Source organism: Dermochelys coriacea, chromosome 16 (assembly GCF_009764565.3).
Source record: "Dermochelys coriacea isolate rDerCor1 chromosome 16, rDerCor1.pri.v4, whole genome shotgun sequence".
Classification (NCBI taxonomy): domain Eukaryota; kingdom Metazoa; phylum Chordata; order Testudines; family Dermochelyidae; genus Dermochelys; species Dermochelys coriacea.
Genome location: NC_050083.1, coordinates 23324968 through 23338312, shown reverse-complemented (window position 1 = coordinate 23338312; position 13345 = coordinate 23324968). Strand labels below are relative to the sequence as shown.

Sequence of the window (13345 nt, the reverse complement as noted above, 5' to 3'; positions counted from 1 at the left end):
ATACTTAAGTCACTGACATCCAAAATGTAAAAACTTAAAGGTATATTTTACATTTCCATAGCAAATGTGCTCCTGCCAAAATGAGTTTTTTTTAAATTAATCCCTGCAAAGATAAATAACCCAGAAAACTGTTCCAGCTCTAGCTCCTGTATTCATAGCTGTACAGCAGTTTCTAACTGAACCACAAAAGAAATGTACACTAGATTAACAGACCTGAAAATTAAAAATTTTCTGTTTATCTGTCCACAGCTTTGCAACAGCAATTTAAGCTTCCTCAAGATTTGTAAATTCCAAGAGTGTGCCTCAATTCTAACTTGCAGGAACTATATCCAGGGATAAGAGGAAAATGTCATCTCCATGGCCTATTCAGACGTTGAGACCTCTCTTGAGACACACAATAAGACTGCAAAAAAAATTATTGCACTGTGATGGCAAGTTTGAAGATGTGATTCCACTGACAACTGGAGAGAGATGAACAAACTCATTTTACCTAATGCTTTCTAGTCAACTTTTAATACATAATCATTGGCACAATACAGCATCAAAGAAATCAGACAGAAAAAAATCTAGTCAAGTCCTGGTTAAGCAAAATACAAAAGGTACACAAAACCAACAGTAAAGAACGTTAATAAAAGACCAGAACTCAAAAACATTTAATCAGACTCCTTCTCACTTCCTTTTCCCATTTGGTAATAAAAACATAATTCCAGAAGAATATTTGAAGAATTCTTCATCTGTTTAACAACCAAAGACAACAGTAGGAAACAAGTCAAGAAGTCTTGGAATGAGCTCTCCTTACCCACTGGCAGTGTTCAACTCTGCTTTGTCCTAGCCCTGCACTTTCATTACTCAAGAGATGGGGTCTCTCTTATTGTTACTTCCAAGGTACTTAGGAAGCTCACACTGTTCTTGTTTGGGCCTTGCAGCTGGGGAAGTGTAAACAGATATACTTTTAAAATAGCACAGAGATGTGCCACACATTCCCCAAACTGGATGAAAAAGGGAAGTTATCACTATCACCTGTGAGAAGAGTAAGTTACAAAAAGTAACCAATGCTGAATTTCTGTTTGAGGCTATTACAAATGCTCACTTTACATATTTCAAATGCACAAGATCCAAGTAGGTCATGTGCCACAAAAATCAATATATGTAGAGGCAAAGTCATTCTCCAAAAGTATGCATGTCATTCATGGGATCCTTTGTAGTCAGTGTTAGCCAGTTGTTGAAATCAGGCTCACAATCTATTTTTTAATCAAATTTTAAATAAATATTTTTGCTTCTGGACAATTATTTATTCTAATAAATATAATTTATTAATTATTCCAAAATTCCTGTTTGGACATATGGTTCCTTTTTACTGTGAGGTATGAGTTGTCATAGTTGGGGTTCCATTCCCTATAGGCAGCACAGAGTGACTGTAGAGTGAATATTAATCTTCTCAGCTTCTAGAAAGTGAAATGTAGGGAGGAAAACTTTCATCACTGCTTTTTCAAGCATGGCACTTGGAGAATTCTGGGTAAAAATTATTAACGGCATGCTACGAGTCTTGCAGTATTTGGGGTAAATTCAAAGTGACCACGCAAGTTCTGAATGATGCTGATGACCAACCAATCTAATGAACCCAGCAATACCGCATACCAATTTTGGTCAGTTTCATACAACATTAAAGCATAAAATGTCTTTAGTTAGTGCTGGCACTTTACTTATAAGTGAAAAATGATAGGGATGCTTCTTTTGAAGGGTTCAGAAACACAAGTATGATCATACAGGAAAAGAATAGATGGCCAGTTCCGTCAAGTATTCCTCCTCCTGCCATGCCAGAATAGACCATATGACCCATCCATGCCAGTGCCTCAGTCTGTGGCCAATGCAAGAAGTGTCAGAGGAAAGAAAGTAACCCTGTGTTAAACTAATTGTATAATACTATGCCACAAAGGGAAGCTTCTTCTTTACCTCAACCAGTGGTCCCATATGGCCTGAAACATAACTGGCGTTTATAATTTTGTCCGAGACTAGTGTAATCACAGGTGCTTGTCCAATTTGCATAAATGTCTACTCAGTTTTGAAATTCACAATAATTTGTCTTAGCAATATCTTGTAGCAGCAAGTTCCACAGGTTTATGGCATGTAAGATTTCATGAAAGCAGTATAACCTAGCCCAGGGGTTCTCAAACTGGGGGTCAGGACCTCTCAGGGGGGTTGTGAGGTTATTACATAGGGGGTTGCGAGCTGTCAGCCTCCCACCCTAAACCCTGCTTTGCCTCCAGCATTTATAATGGTGTTAAATATATAAAAAAGTGTTTTTAATTTATAAGGGGGGTTCACACTCACAGGCTTGCTATGTGAAAGGGGTCACCAGTACAAAAGTTTGAGAACCACCTAGCCTCTTTTGCACACAAGAAGAAAATTTGCAAATTACGATTAAGCAACATTAGCAAAACTGGCTGTGCTGTTTATATGCAATCTTCAGTATGTCACAAGAATGGATACAGGCTGGTAAGTGGGACACTATCTCTGCATCCCCACCAAATCTACAAAATCAAGGAACAAACTTCTTTTACTGAAAATAAAGAGGAGAACTCGTATGAACAAAGAAGCCAGTGACATGCTTCAGTTATTAAAATGCTGGCACTTAGCTGCACATTATAAATAAATGAAGCAACACTGTCTCAGTTAAGCACTTAGTTTCGTAAAAAGGACAGTCATCAGGACATCATACAACCACACAAAAACTGGCAGGTCTTGTATGACTGAATATGCTGCTTACCTAAATATCTGCAGTGGAGTTACTGGCGCAGGATTGTTTGCCTGTACCCAAACCAGTAGGGAAAACAGTTTACTGGAAACAAAAGAAGGAAATAAAACATGATTAATTAGAGCTGAACCCAACTTTAAAACAAACATTTTCAGAAAAGAACAATTAACTCAGCAGAATGCTGCCTTCCTTCCACCAAAAGATCTGAAGTTATAAACTCAAAGGCTAGGAAGACAGCACTCTGAAAATGTATAGGATATCAAACTTCCAACTCGCTGTCTTTTGACATGTGCACGCACATATATGTCAACAACACTTTAGGAATACATCCCAAATACAGCGATCCACCCAAACCTCAAATGATGTGGAATCTGGTCCTCTCTCAGCCCACATACTAGAATAGGTTTGTCTAATATTTGCTCCTGTATTTGAAGAAGTGGCATGACATGAAAGGAAAATGCATGCCAAAGCACACTCCAAACACTCACCCAAAAAGGAAATTCCCCTATCAAGCAATTATGAAAATAACTGCCGTCCTAGACTCTAAACATCGTAGCACACACTGTCATCATTCTGAAGAACAGTTATTACTACTACAATATATTCATTTATATATTGTAGCACTATTCACAAGCAAAATGGAATTTTTGCAAAGCCAGAAACAAGGTACACAAGCACAAATAAGTAAAACAGGCTTTGACTTAGATTGGAAATAAATGAACTTATCTGCTACCTCAGCTGCATCTTTGCTAACACCTGTGAAATGAACAAACTAAAATCAATAACGTAATTAAAAATCATCAGCATAAGATCATAAAGAACTGTAACCACACAAATCCAAAGTTTTTATAGCTAGAAGTGCACAGATCTAGAACCAAATTCTGCCCTGACTAATATCGTGTGCAGTCACACTATTCCCGAAACTTTGTCTTCAGTCAGCTCCACTACCATCTGCCCAAGCCAAAGCAACCTGTCAATCGAGATCCCAATTCACCACCTCTCCTCATATAAAGTTAAACGAACCCCTTCACCTGAAGGGGCCCACAAGTGTACAACAAGCTCACATTCTCATGGGAACTCCTCCACAGGACTATATCTCCCAAACAAATCTGCCTCTTGCTCTTCTCCTTTGACTCAAATATTCCACTTAGCCAAAACAAAGCTTCCAAAATCCCCTGCAGGTATCTGACGGGTGCCTTTCATAGGGCGGAAGAGCCCAGGGTGCTTGGTACTGGAGCCCAAGATCATTAGTTATAAGACGTACATTAAGGAACAGAACCTCATCAGCATTCAGATTCTTAGGCACCTAATCCCCAAGGTGCAGCTCCTCTCCAAACCAGCCTTGGCAACAGCTGCAGCCAGCTTAATCAGGTATTAGCATGTGTCTTTGGTTGCCTAAAACTCAACTAGAGGCCAAATTATCCTCTCCCAGATGAATACGCAGTATGACTAGTGCCGAAAACCTCCCTAACAGACAGTGAAGCAGCAGTAATTGCGCCTAGCACATGCCTGTTTCCTGAGCCAGCACACCTCCATCTTATTACCAGGCATACCCAGCTGCTTTCCTTATGACTGGCATTCAGTCCTTTTTGCTGCCCGCAACGCTACTGAGTGTCAGCAAACCCAAATGTCCACAGATGAACTATTGTTAGCTGATCTAATAGGTAGGAGACAAAAGAAAGGATTACACTACACAGAGTAGTAGTGCCCCGCTGTCCCACAGAAATAAATTGTTCTCATCTGGCCCTGCATAACAAGCCTTTTGTTAATCCATTAGGGCCATTGAGGTAGTTGCTCCTATAAAGACGAAATGAGCCAAATAGATTACTGCTTTCCTTAGAATTGCTACAAACAAATAGTAGAGCTTTGCACTGTTACAACATCTTATACTGGAGATGATGGGAAATATGAAGCCCAGAATCTAAAGTGACTTCCACAAGGCCATTATGAGGCTCAGTATTCCCATCTGTAAAATGAGGGTAGTAGTGCCCTGCCTTACAGACATGCCAAGTGGCCTTTTGCATCTGCCATATGGTTTGAGATCAACAAATAGAAGGTGGTACAGCAATGCAAAATATATTAATAGTGTGTATAGACTATACACCCACATATGTACTTTTTCTCCAGTTTACTATATTCCTCTATGTTTCTTCCCCACCCTCAATTCCTGGGGGGCCGAATGGGGGAAAGAACTATATTTGGATGAAAATAGCTAGTGTAACAAAATAAGCAATCAAGATATTGTTATGATATGAATACAGAATAACTAAGATGTGTTCTATGCAAGATGGGCCATGTGGGGCATCACTGGAAAGGTTATGATTTACTGAATCTGATTATCCTATTTGTATGTATGTATCATTTCTGTATCTGAAGTTAGGAATATGGACTATGTATCAATTACAAAAGTGTTTGCACCTGGGAAACGTCCACCAGACAGAATGCAGTCAGTCTGGCTGGTTAGTCAATGGGCCATTAGGGAGAACAATAGGACTTTGAAGTTGCTAATCTCCCAACTTCCTGAGAAGCTTCCTGGGATGCTACTTTGACACTGCAGGGTCATGTGATCATGTCACCTGGTATTGGACCCCATCTTGGCCTACTAGTATTTTTCCACTAATGGGGCTGGGGACCAAACTGGAAAACAAAGGATTCCCGCCATATGTAAATTCTATTTAAGGCAGGGAAGTGAGTTAATCTTGGTCCGTTCTTCGTTGAATCCCTGCCCAAGTTGACTGCTGAAAACACCTAAGACTGATCCGGGGAAGAAAGGACTGGACTCAGGCTAGAAGGTGTCTGGCCTGTGAAAGGAATATCTGGAGTTCTCAGCTGCAAGCAAGAGCGGTTTGTCTTTAAGAATCTCTGTAACCTGCTTAAAACAACATTTAGGGTGAGAAATTACTTGTAGCCAGTTTCTTTAGTGTATTAAGTTTAGTTTGCATGTTTGCTTTATTTGCTCAGTAATCTGCTTTGATATGTTTGCTTTCCTTTATCATCACTTACAATCTATACTTTCTAGTTAACAAACTTGTTTTGTTTTCTTGAAACCAGTTTGTGCAATTCATAACTGGGGGACAAGAAGCTGTGCATATCTTCCTCCACATTGAGGGAGGGAGCGATTTTCATGAGCTTACACTGTACAGATTTCTGTGCAGAGCAAGACAATATAATTTTGGGTTTGCACTCCAGAGGTGGTGTGCATTTGAGTACAGGGCAATCCCCTAGCTGATTCTTGTCATGCAAAGCTGATTTCAGTGACTGTGTCTTTCTGCAGCTGGGCGTGTCCCTACCTGTGTGTGTGCTAGAGGAGGCTTGAGGGCCTGGCACAGCAGGACAGGGTGAGGGAGCCCAGGCTGGTGGAACAGGCAGGCTCAGTTGGATTGCAGTACATCAGGTGGCACCCCAGAGTGGGGGAGCAACCTGTCACACACACTTTTCTAGATACCTGTGCATGATTTGTCCACATTCAAGTGGGTGCCCTATCAAGCCCCTGCCAGTCACCCTGTGGCATACACAGAGGGATCCAACACTTAGTTGTGAATAAAAGCTCTAATATTACGTAGCTTGATGAGCAGGCTCTTCGGTCAATGACTGATGTACAAATCAAACATTTTACACACAGGAGCCAGGGTTCCCCAATCTCTAGTGAGTGCTGTGTCATTTACAGTAGGCTCCCTGAAAGAATGAAGTGATGCAAACTATTTTACAAAGTAACCACTACCACAATGATAATACTTTCTTCCTCTCTGCTGCCCAATAATGTTCTCTCTCTGGCTTACTCATAAAATAAATCTGTCAAGATGCTATATGAGATTACCTATATTTTTAAATGATGATCTAGGCTTATGATTACATTATCTCCCTGGTTCAGTGTACGTGCGGTGGAAAAGGCAGTCCAATCCTAGGAGAGTGTAATTTTTGAGTGACTTTTATTGTCCATTATCTTACAGCATTTATGCCACAGCCATGATGTCTGGTAGGAATATTTCACAACAGAAATATCTCTGTCGTTAGTATTCTCATTGCAATTTAGTCAGATCGACCTTTAAATCTCATCTATCATACTGAAGTGCTTTGGCAATGCAAGCACAGTAATATATGCTTCCATGTAGAACCTAATTACAGGCTAGGTTAAACAGCATACTCCCCCCCCCGCCCCCCGTATTACGAGGAGATAGGAAATCCTGAGCAGGCTTTGGTTTCTCACCCTCCCTTTTTGTTGGTGGAAGTACACGACCAGTTCGTTATAACAGACTGATTCTGTCTGGCACATGACAAAAATTCAGTTGAACCTAAACAAACTTCTGACAGCATTTCCAACAGCAGAGAGTATTTACTGTAAATCCCTGACAAATTTTTCCTCAGTTCGTCTCTCTCTCCGACAGTCACCTTAAAATGACTAGAAATTACCATAAGTAAATAGCAGTTTAACATCCAAAAAAAGAGTGTTAACATTTAATACACACCTGCCAAAACTAAAGAACTATTAATAGGGACGTTGAAGGAGAAAACTTGAGACATGCCACTGAAATGCATTAGATAGGAGAGAATTCTGCAAGAAATGAGTAAGAAAATACAATTTAGCAAACATTTTGCTTAAAGAGACTAAAATCAGACCACATACGTAAAGGTGGCTTTTATACCACAGTGAAGAGAAACTTATTAAAAAGAATATAAGCTCTTCAGAGCAGGGACTATGCATTCTGTCTTACTAACAGCTAAAAAAAGTGACAGGAATTCAAGGTAAAAACTGTCAAACCTGAAGCTCACACATATCAATTGAGAGTTTCAAAATCTAGGGCTTGGTCTGCACTTGAAGATTATGTTGGCATGGTTACATTGTCCAGAGTTGTGAAAAACTACACCCGTGACAGAGCTATGCCAACATAACCCCCAGTGTAGACCCAACAATGTTAACGGAAGAGTGGTTCCATTGACATAGCTAACATTGTTCAGGCAGGTGGTGTTCCTACACCAACAGAAAAACCCCTTCTATTGGTGTAGGCTGCATCTATACTATGGGGCTTTCCTGGCATAGCAATAACCCAACCTAAAACAATGTCAGAGGAAGTTGTACAGTATTCTCCAAAATATAACTCAACATGAATAATGTACACCTGCAAAACCCAGGGAGATACATTATTAATCAGTATGAAGACTGTGTAAAGGCTATTGAGGTCTCCGTATAATATGCCTGTTGATCTTGTGTCATGGTGATCTTAGTTCATGGATACAGTTCCTAAAACTTACAGCTAATATATTGTCTAATTCAGTTTTATTGTTCCCCAAAGGCACAAGCTCTAAAGAACTAGAATAGCAAAATTCAACTGTCTCAATCTCTCAAGTTTAAAAAGTTTTTAAAGTGTGCATTGTGGAGCCAATAAGTAACAAAAAAAGGCATCACTCATTACAGTCAATGCAAATACATATGGTGACAAGGCTGAAAAGCAGATGAACTCACCCAATAGACCACAATGGTTCCAGTCCAGGTGTTCTCAACCTTTTCCTTTCTGAGCCTCCCCACCTCCCCATTCCCCCTAAATCCTATAAAAACTCCACACACCCCCTTGTGCATTAACAACTGTTTTTCTACATATAAAAGCCAGGACCAGCGTTAGGGGGTAAAAAGCAGGGCAACTGCCTGGGGCCCCAGGCCACAAGGGGGCACAGGAAGCTAAGTTCCTTGGGCTTCAGCTCCAGGTGGCAGGGCTTGGGGCTCAGGGATTCAGCCTCATGCAGTGGGGCTTCAGCTTTCTGAGCTATTGAAGTCCTCAAATCGTGGTTTAAAGACTTCAAGGTGCGGAGAATCCTTTTGCTCCAGAGCAACAAGGCATTCATTCAGTCTTTAAAACATGTAATTGTTTGGTAGTAAAATGTCTTATGAAACAGTTCCTGACTGAAAGCAAGAGTTTCTTTTCAAAATTTTTTGACCATATTTTTAAATCCCAAAAGTTATTAATCCACTGCAATTTTTTTAATTCAGTCTTTCTTTAGATTTATACAAGTGCAGAAAGATATCTTAGTCAAGATTTTTTTTTTTTTTAAAAAGTCTTTACTGTTCCAAGTGGAGTATCACCTAAATGGGTAACTACCTCTAATGAGAGTTACATATGTACATGGCAAGGTGAAATATTTAAATGAAAAAAATATTTCTTTATTTTTCTTATATCTGAAAAATAATATGTAAATATCTGCTGCCAGGCTCAAATACAGAAGCCAAGTTTCAGCCCTCAGCAAAAATTTCACATGCAAGTTATAAACCCCTAAAAAAAAAGAGAAGAGATGCTTTATAATGGAAAAGCTGGCAGACCTTAACTGGAAGCAAAGAACTGAAATCTTTTTAGTATTTTAGTCACACACATCCCATTTTATGAGTGTTAGAATAATTTATCCTGAAAGCAGGTGCAGATGAGATTTTGTTAAGACTCTGTGTAGTCTTTACTAGTTGCAACAGCTAGAGTGCTGAGCATTGTTTCCTTCAAGATATCAAAATTCATTAACTGAGAACACTTTAGTTAAAGAACTGAAAACCCAAGAGCTTTTTTCATATTATGTCATGTCAACAACTGATATTCATTAAACAAATGGTGACGACCACTGTAATTCACTGTTCCATACTTAGGAGCAAAATGACATGCTCAGGGTTCAGCTGATCGCCATATTTGGGGTCGGGAAGGAATTTTCCTCCAGGGCAAATTGGAAGAGGCCCTGGGGGTTTTTCACCTTCCTCTGCAGCATGGGGCATGGGTCACTTGCTGGAGGATTCTCCGCACCTTGAAGTCTTTAAACCACGATTTGAGGACTTCAATAGCTCAGACATGGGTGAGAGGTTTATTGTAGGAGTGGGTGGGTGAGATTCTGTGGCCTGCATTGTGCAGGAGGTCAGACTAGATGATCATAATGGTCCCTTAATATCTATGACTCTGTGACAGTAAGTCAACAAAACTTAGGGCTTGTCTACACTGGCAATTTATAGTGCTGCAACTCTCTCGCACAGGGGTGTGAAAAAACACCCCCCCTGAGCACAGCAAGTTTTAGTGCTGTAAAGCGCCAGTGTAGACAACGCACCAGCCCTGGCTGCTACACCCCTCGTGGAGGTGCGGGTTTTTAAGAGCACTGGGAGAGCTCTCTCCCAGCACTCTGCCGTGACCACACAAGCCACGTTAAAGCGCTGCCCTTAGAGCTATTCAGAGCCATTCGCTACAGATGTCAATAGAACTAATGCTACTTGCCAATATTTAAATATCTGCAGCAAACTTCCCACTTTGTTTCAAATCCTTCTTCACCCACTGCTCAAGGTTTACATTAGTCACTGAGATTAATCTTTCAACAGAAATACTACCGAATATTCTACATCGTAGTAGCTGGAAGAACTCCCCAAGAAACCCAACTTATTTCTAAAAAATAGCATGGTTTGTCAGTTTTCTCCATTATTTATCACCCTGTTTAAACTATGGAAAGACCATCAAGTACCACATTTTAAAAGTAATAATAATAAAAGTGCTTCAGATCCAAACACTTTACAAACTTAACTAACCAGACCTCAGCACTCTCCTGTGCAGCAGTTACATAACTATCGTAGTCTTCATTTTACCAATTAAGAAAATGATACAAACAATTAAAGGCAAGCATCCCATGACGTCATTCAAATATTTGTAAACTTATGTCCATCAAGCTATGTATATTTAGCTTTCTTAATGCTTTGTACATTTTAATCTTTCCAACCTCAGGAGCCATCTCTTTCCTTACAATACGTGCCGCCACATCAGAGGGAGTCAGCTTGCAAACACTACTGAAAGTCCTTAGATTTAAACATACGGGGCCTAGAGCTGGGACATAGTCAGTGGACAGCCCCTACCTTTGGAATTTTTTCCTCTTACTGGCCCAACAGAGCCCAAGACCCTGCTGTCCAGTTCATAGTCACAGTTTAAGGTCCATCACTTCTCCGAGCCATCCGCCTGGGGGAGTGATTTTGAGATTAGGGTTTTTTAAATTTACTTTGTTGGGTGACAGTATTGTAATGGTCATTAACATTGGCCCACAAGTCTCATTCTCTATTTAAGTGTTGTGTAAGCAGCCAGGGACAATGTAAAGGCCACTTTTTACAAGTCAGAAATAAGTCTTTCTCCAATCTCCTTATTTTCTGTTGCTTATCTTTAAATCTTCATATCTTTTGACAATCAGATGCCCACAGCCAAATGCTATTTTTAGATGCAGTCATACCGGAGTCAGAAAGGGAGGAGCTATTGGCACTCACCTCCATGGCAGAATGCTTTGGAATATGGAACCCAATCCTACTTTGACTTTATCCATCACATCATCACTCATGTCTATTTCACAGTCCATTATCACTCTTTTCAGCATGCAGGTTTTTCCTTCCATTGAACATGTATGCTACAGATTATTTTCCCATATATATTAGCTTTCATTTGTTCAAAGTGGGTCTCAGCACTGATTCTTTCAATACACTCCTATACCTCTCCCAACAATCTAATATACAGATCTTTATTATCACAATTGCTTACAATTGCTTCAGCCATAGATCATTTTCTCTTGAAGACTGGTCATACAATTTACTTTTCTTCACTCTTCTAATACCAAACCAGCCCACTATGACTTTTCAAGAAGAGTTGTCAGTAGTTGGAAAAGCTTGTTGGCTCATTCCCTTAAAATGCATATCATCCAAACCACCCAATTTGTACATGTCCACATTTTCCATCTGCAGTATTCACTCACTATAAATTATATTTACAATGTTTTTTATAAACTAAAACTAAAGCCACAAACCAGCATGGCATGAACTAGCATAGACCCTTAAGGAGTCCCAAGGAAGTGGCTCCCAAACTGCTCAAACTACTTTTCTTCAGAAAAAGAAAAAAAAAATCTACCTTTAAATAAAAGGTGTTTAATATCTCTGCCATATTTGAATCCTTATTAATTTCTGTTTATTAATAGGCCTATTGTTTCTACTAATAAATATCCCCGACATTTTTGAAGTCCTTATTATTCTCCTTTCTCTCTCACACACACACCCCCACTCACCCACCCTTCTTCACCACATGTGAAAGGTTTAACTCAAGCTAATTTAGGCTATTTCTCAGGCAGAGTGATCTGTATTTTGTCTTGTACCGCTTTCCTTTTGCTCCCCTTATTTTTCCCTAGAAGACTTCTAAAACCCCATTTGCTTGTAGATCACCTACTCCACTGCCATTTGCAATATAGATTTGGAGGAAGGTTTTGATTTGGAAGTGTTTATGCTTTTTTTTTTTAAAATGCAAATCACTTACAAAATGAATTCCTTAGAACTTGGGCCCAACTGAAGTAAGATATCATTGTTTTTAAAGAAAGTCTCCTGAATATGGTTTTAAATGTAGCTCACACCATTCATTAAAAGATTGTTTCACATGGCTCCCATTAAAGAATCCTAGGATCGGTGCCAAGAGCACTTGGTGATTTATAAAAAGAAAATGAGTACTTGTGGCACCTTAGAGACTAACACATTTATTTGAGCATAAGCTTTCGTGAGCTACAGCTCACTTCATCGGCATCCGATGAAATGAGCTGTAGCTCACGAAAGCTTATTCTCAGATAAATGTGTTAGTCTCTAAGGTGCCACAAGTACTCCTTTTCTTTTTGCGAATACAGACTAACACGGCTGCTACTCTGAAACCTGGTGATTATAGTTATGACTGCATAATCAATGTGACAAGAGGTCAATGTGCCTTCACATCAGGCTAACTATACTATTTTTACCTCTTATTTCTGTTCTCAGACACACACACACACACACAAATGGGTATATGTATATTTAAGACATTAGATAGATATCTTTTTTAAATTAAAGGACCTATATATTACAGATAAATTGAGACATAGGGCCTTTCAAGTGCTTTTCTGTGCAACCTTGAACTCCATATAGATATCCACTATACAAATGCATCCGATGAAGTGAGCTGTAGCTCACGAAAACTTATGCTCAAATAAATTTGTTAGTCTCTAAGGTGCCACAAGTACTCCTTTTCTTTTTGCGAATACAGACTAACACGGCTGCTACTCTGAAACCTGTCACTACACAAATGTTCACATTCTTTGAAACATCATCAGCAGACACCCCATGCTACTACTGTAACTAATATACGTCCATATTAAAACTATCTGGAATTTTACTGTCCTGGTTATCAAGCATGCAACAACATGCTTACCTTTTAATTTACAAAGAATAAAGCTTTCAAGCCTGAAGCCAAAGTTATATAAAAACATTTCTGTTACCATTCTCAGAATTTGTGCATTCCTGATTAACAGAAGAATATAGGCTGTAAATATGTTATTTATATAACATGACCTTGCTGCATAGGCTGCTAGACACATTAATATCATTAAAACAATACTGAAATCAGTATTAGCCATGTAATGCCATGAAAGGTGCAGTGTCTAAACCAATCCCCGGAATTACAGTTTGCCACCATAAAGAGCACAACTAAGATGCCTAACTATTTACCCAGCCCACTTCTATAAACCAAATATAATTAGCACTCTCAAGCAAAAGCCTTAGTAAACAGATGGGCCTTATACACCATTCCCTGGGTCAAA

At 39.5% G+C, this 13345-nt stretch overlaps 1 protein-coding gene across 10 annotated transcripts in view; it reads right to left on the bottom strand.

Annotated features, from left to right (window-relative positions):
* NEK6 (NIMA related kinase 6) overlaps nt 1-13345 on the bottom strand; it is a 115913-nt gene that overhangs the window by 82170 nt on the left and 20398 nt on the right. For 5 of the 10 annotated variants that reach the window (XM_038374141.2, XM_038374140.2, XM_038374144.2 and 2 more), the window contains exon 2: nt 2768-2839. The exons of 4 other annotated variants lie outside the window; for them this stretch is intronic. The gene's annotated coding sequence lies outside the window, so the exon portion shown is untranslated. Of the gene's footprint in view, nt 1-2767; nt 2840-7221; nt 7311-13345 lie in introns of those variants that run through there. One more of the 10 variants, XM_043499011.1, reaches the window with a different exon arrangement.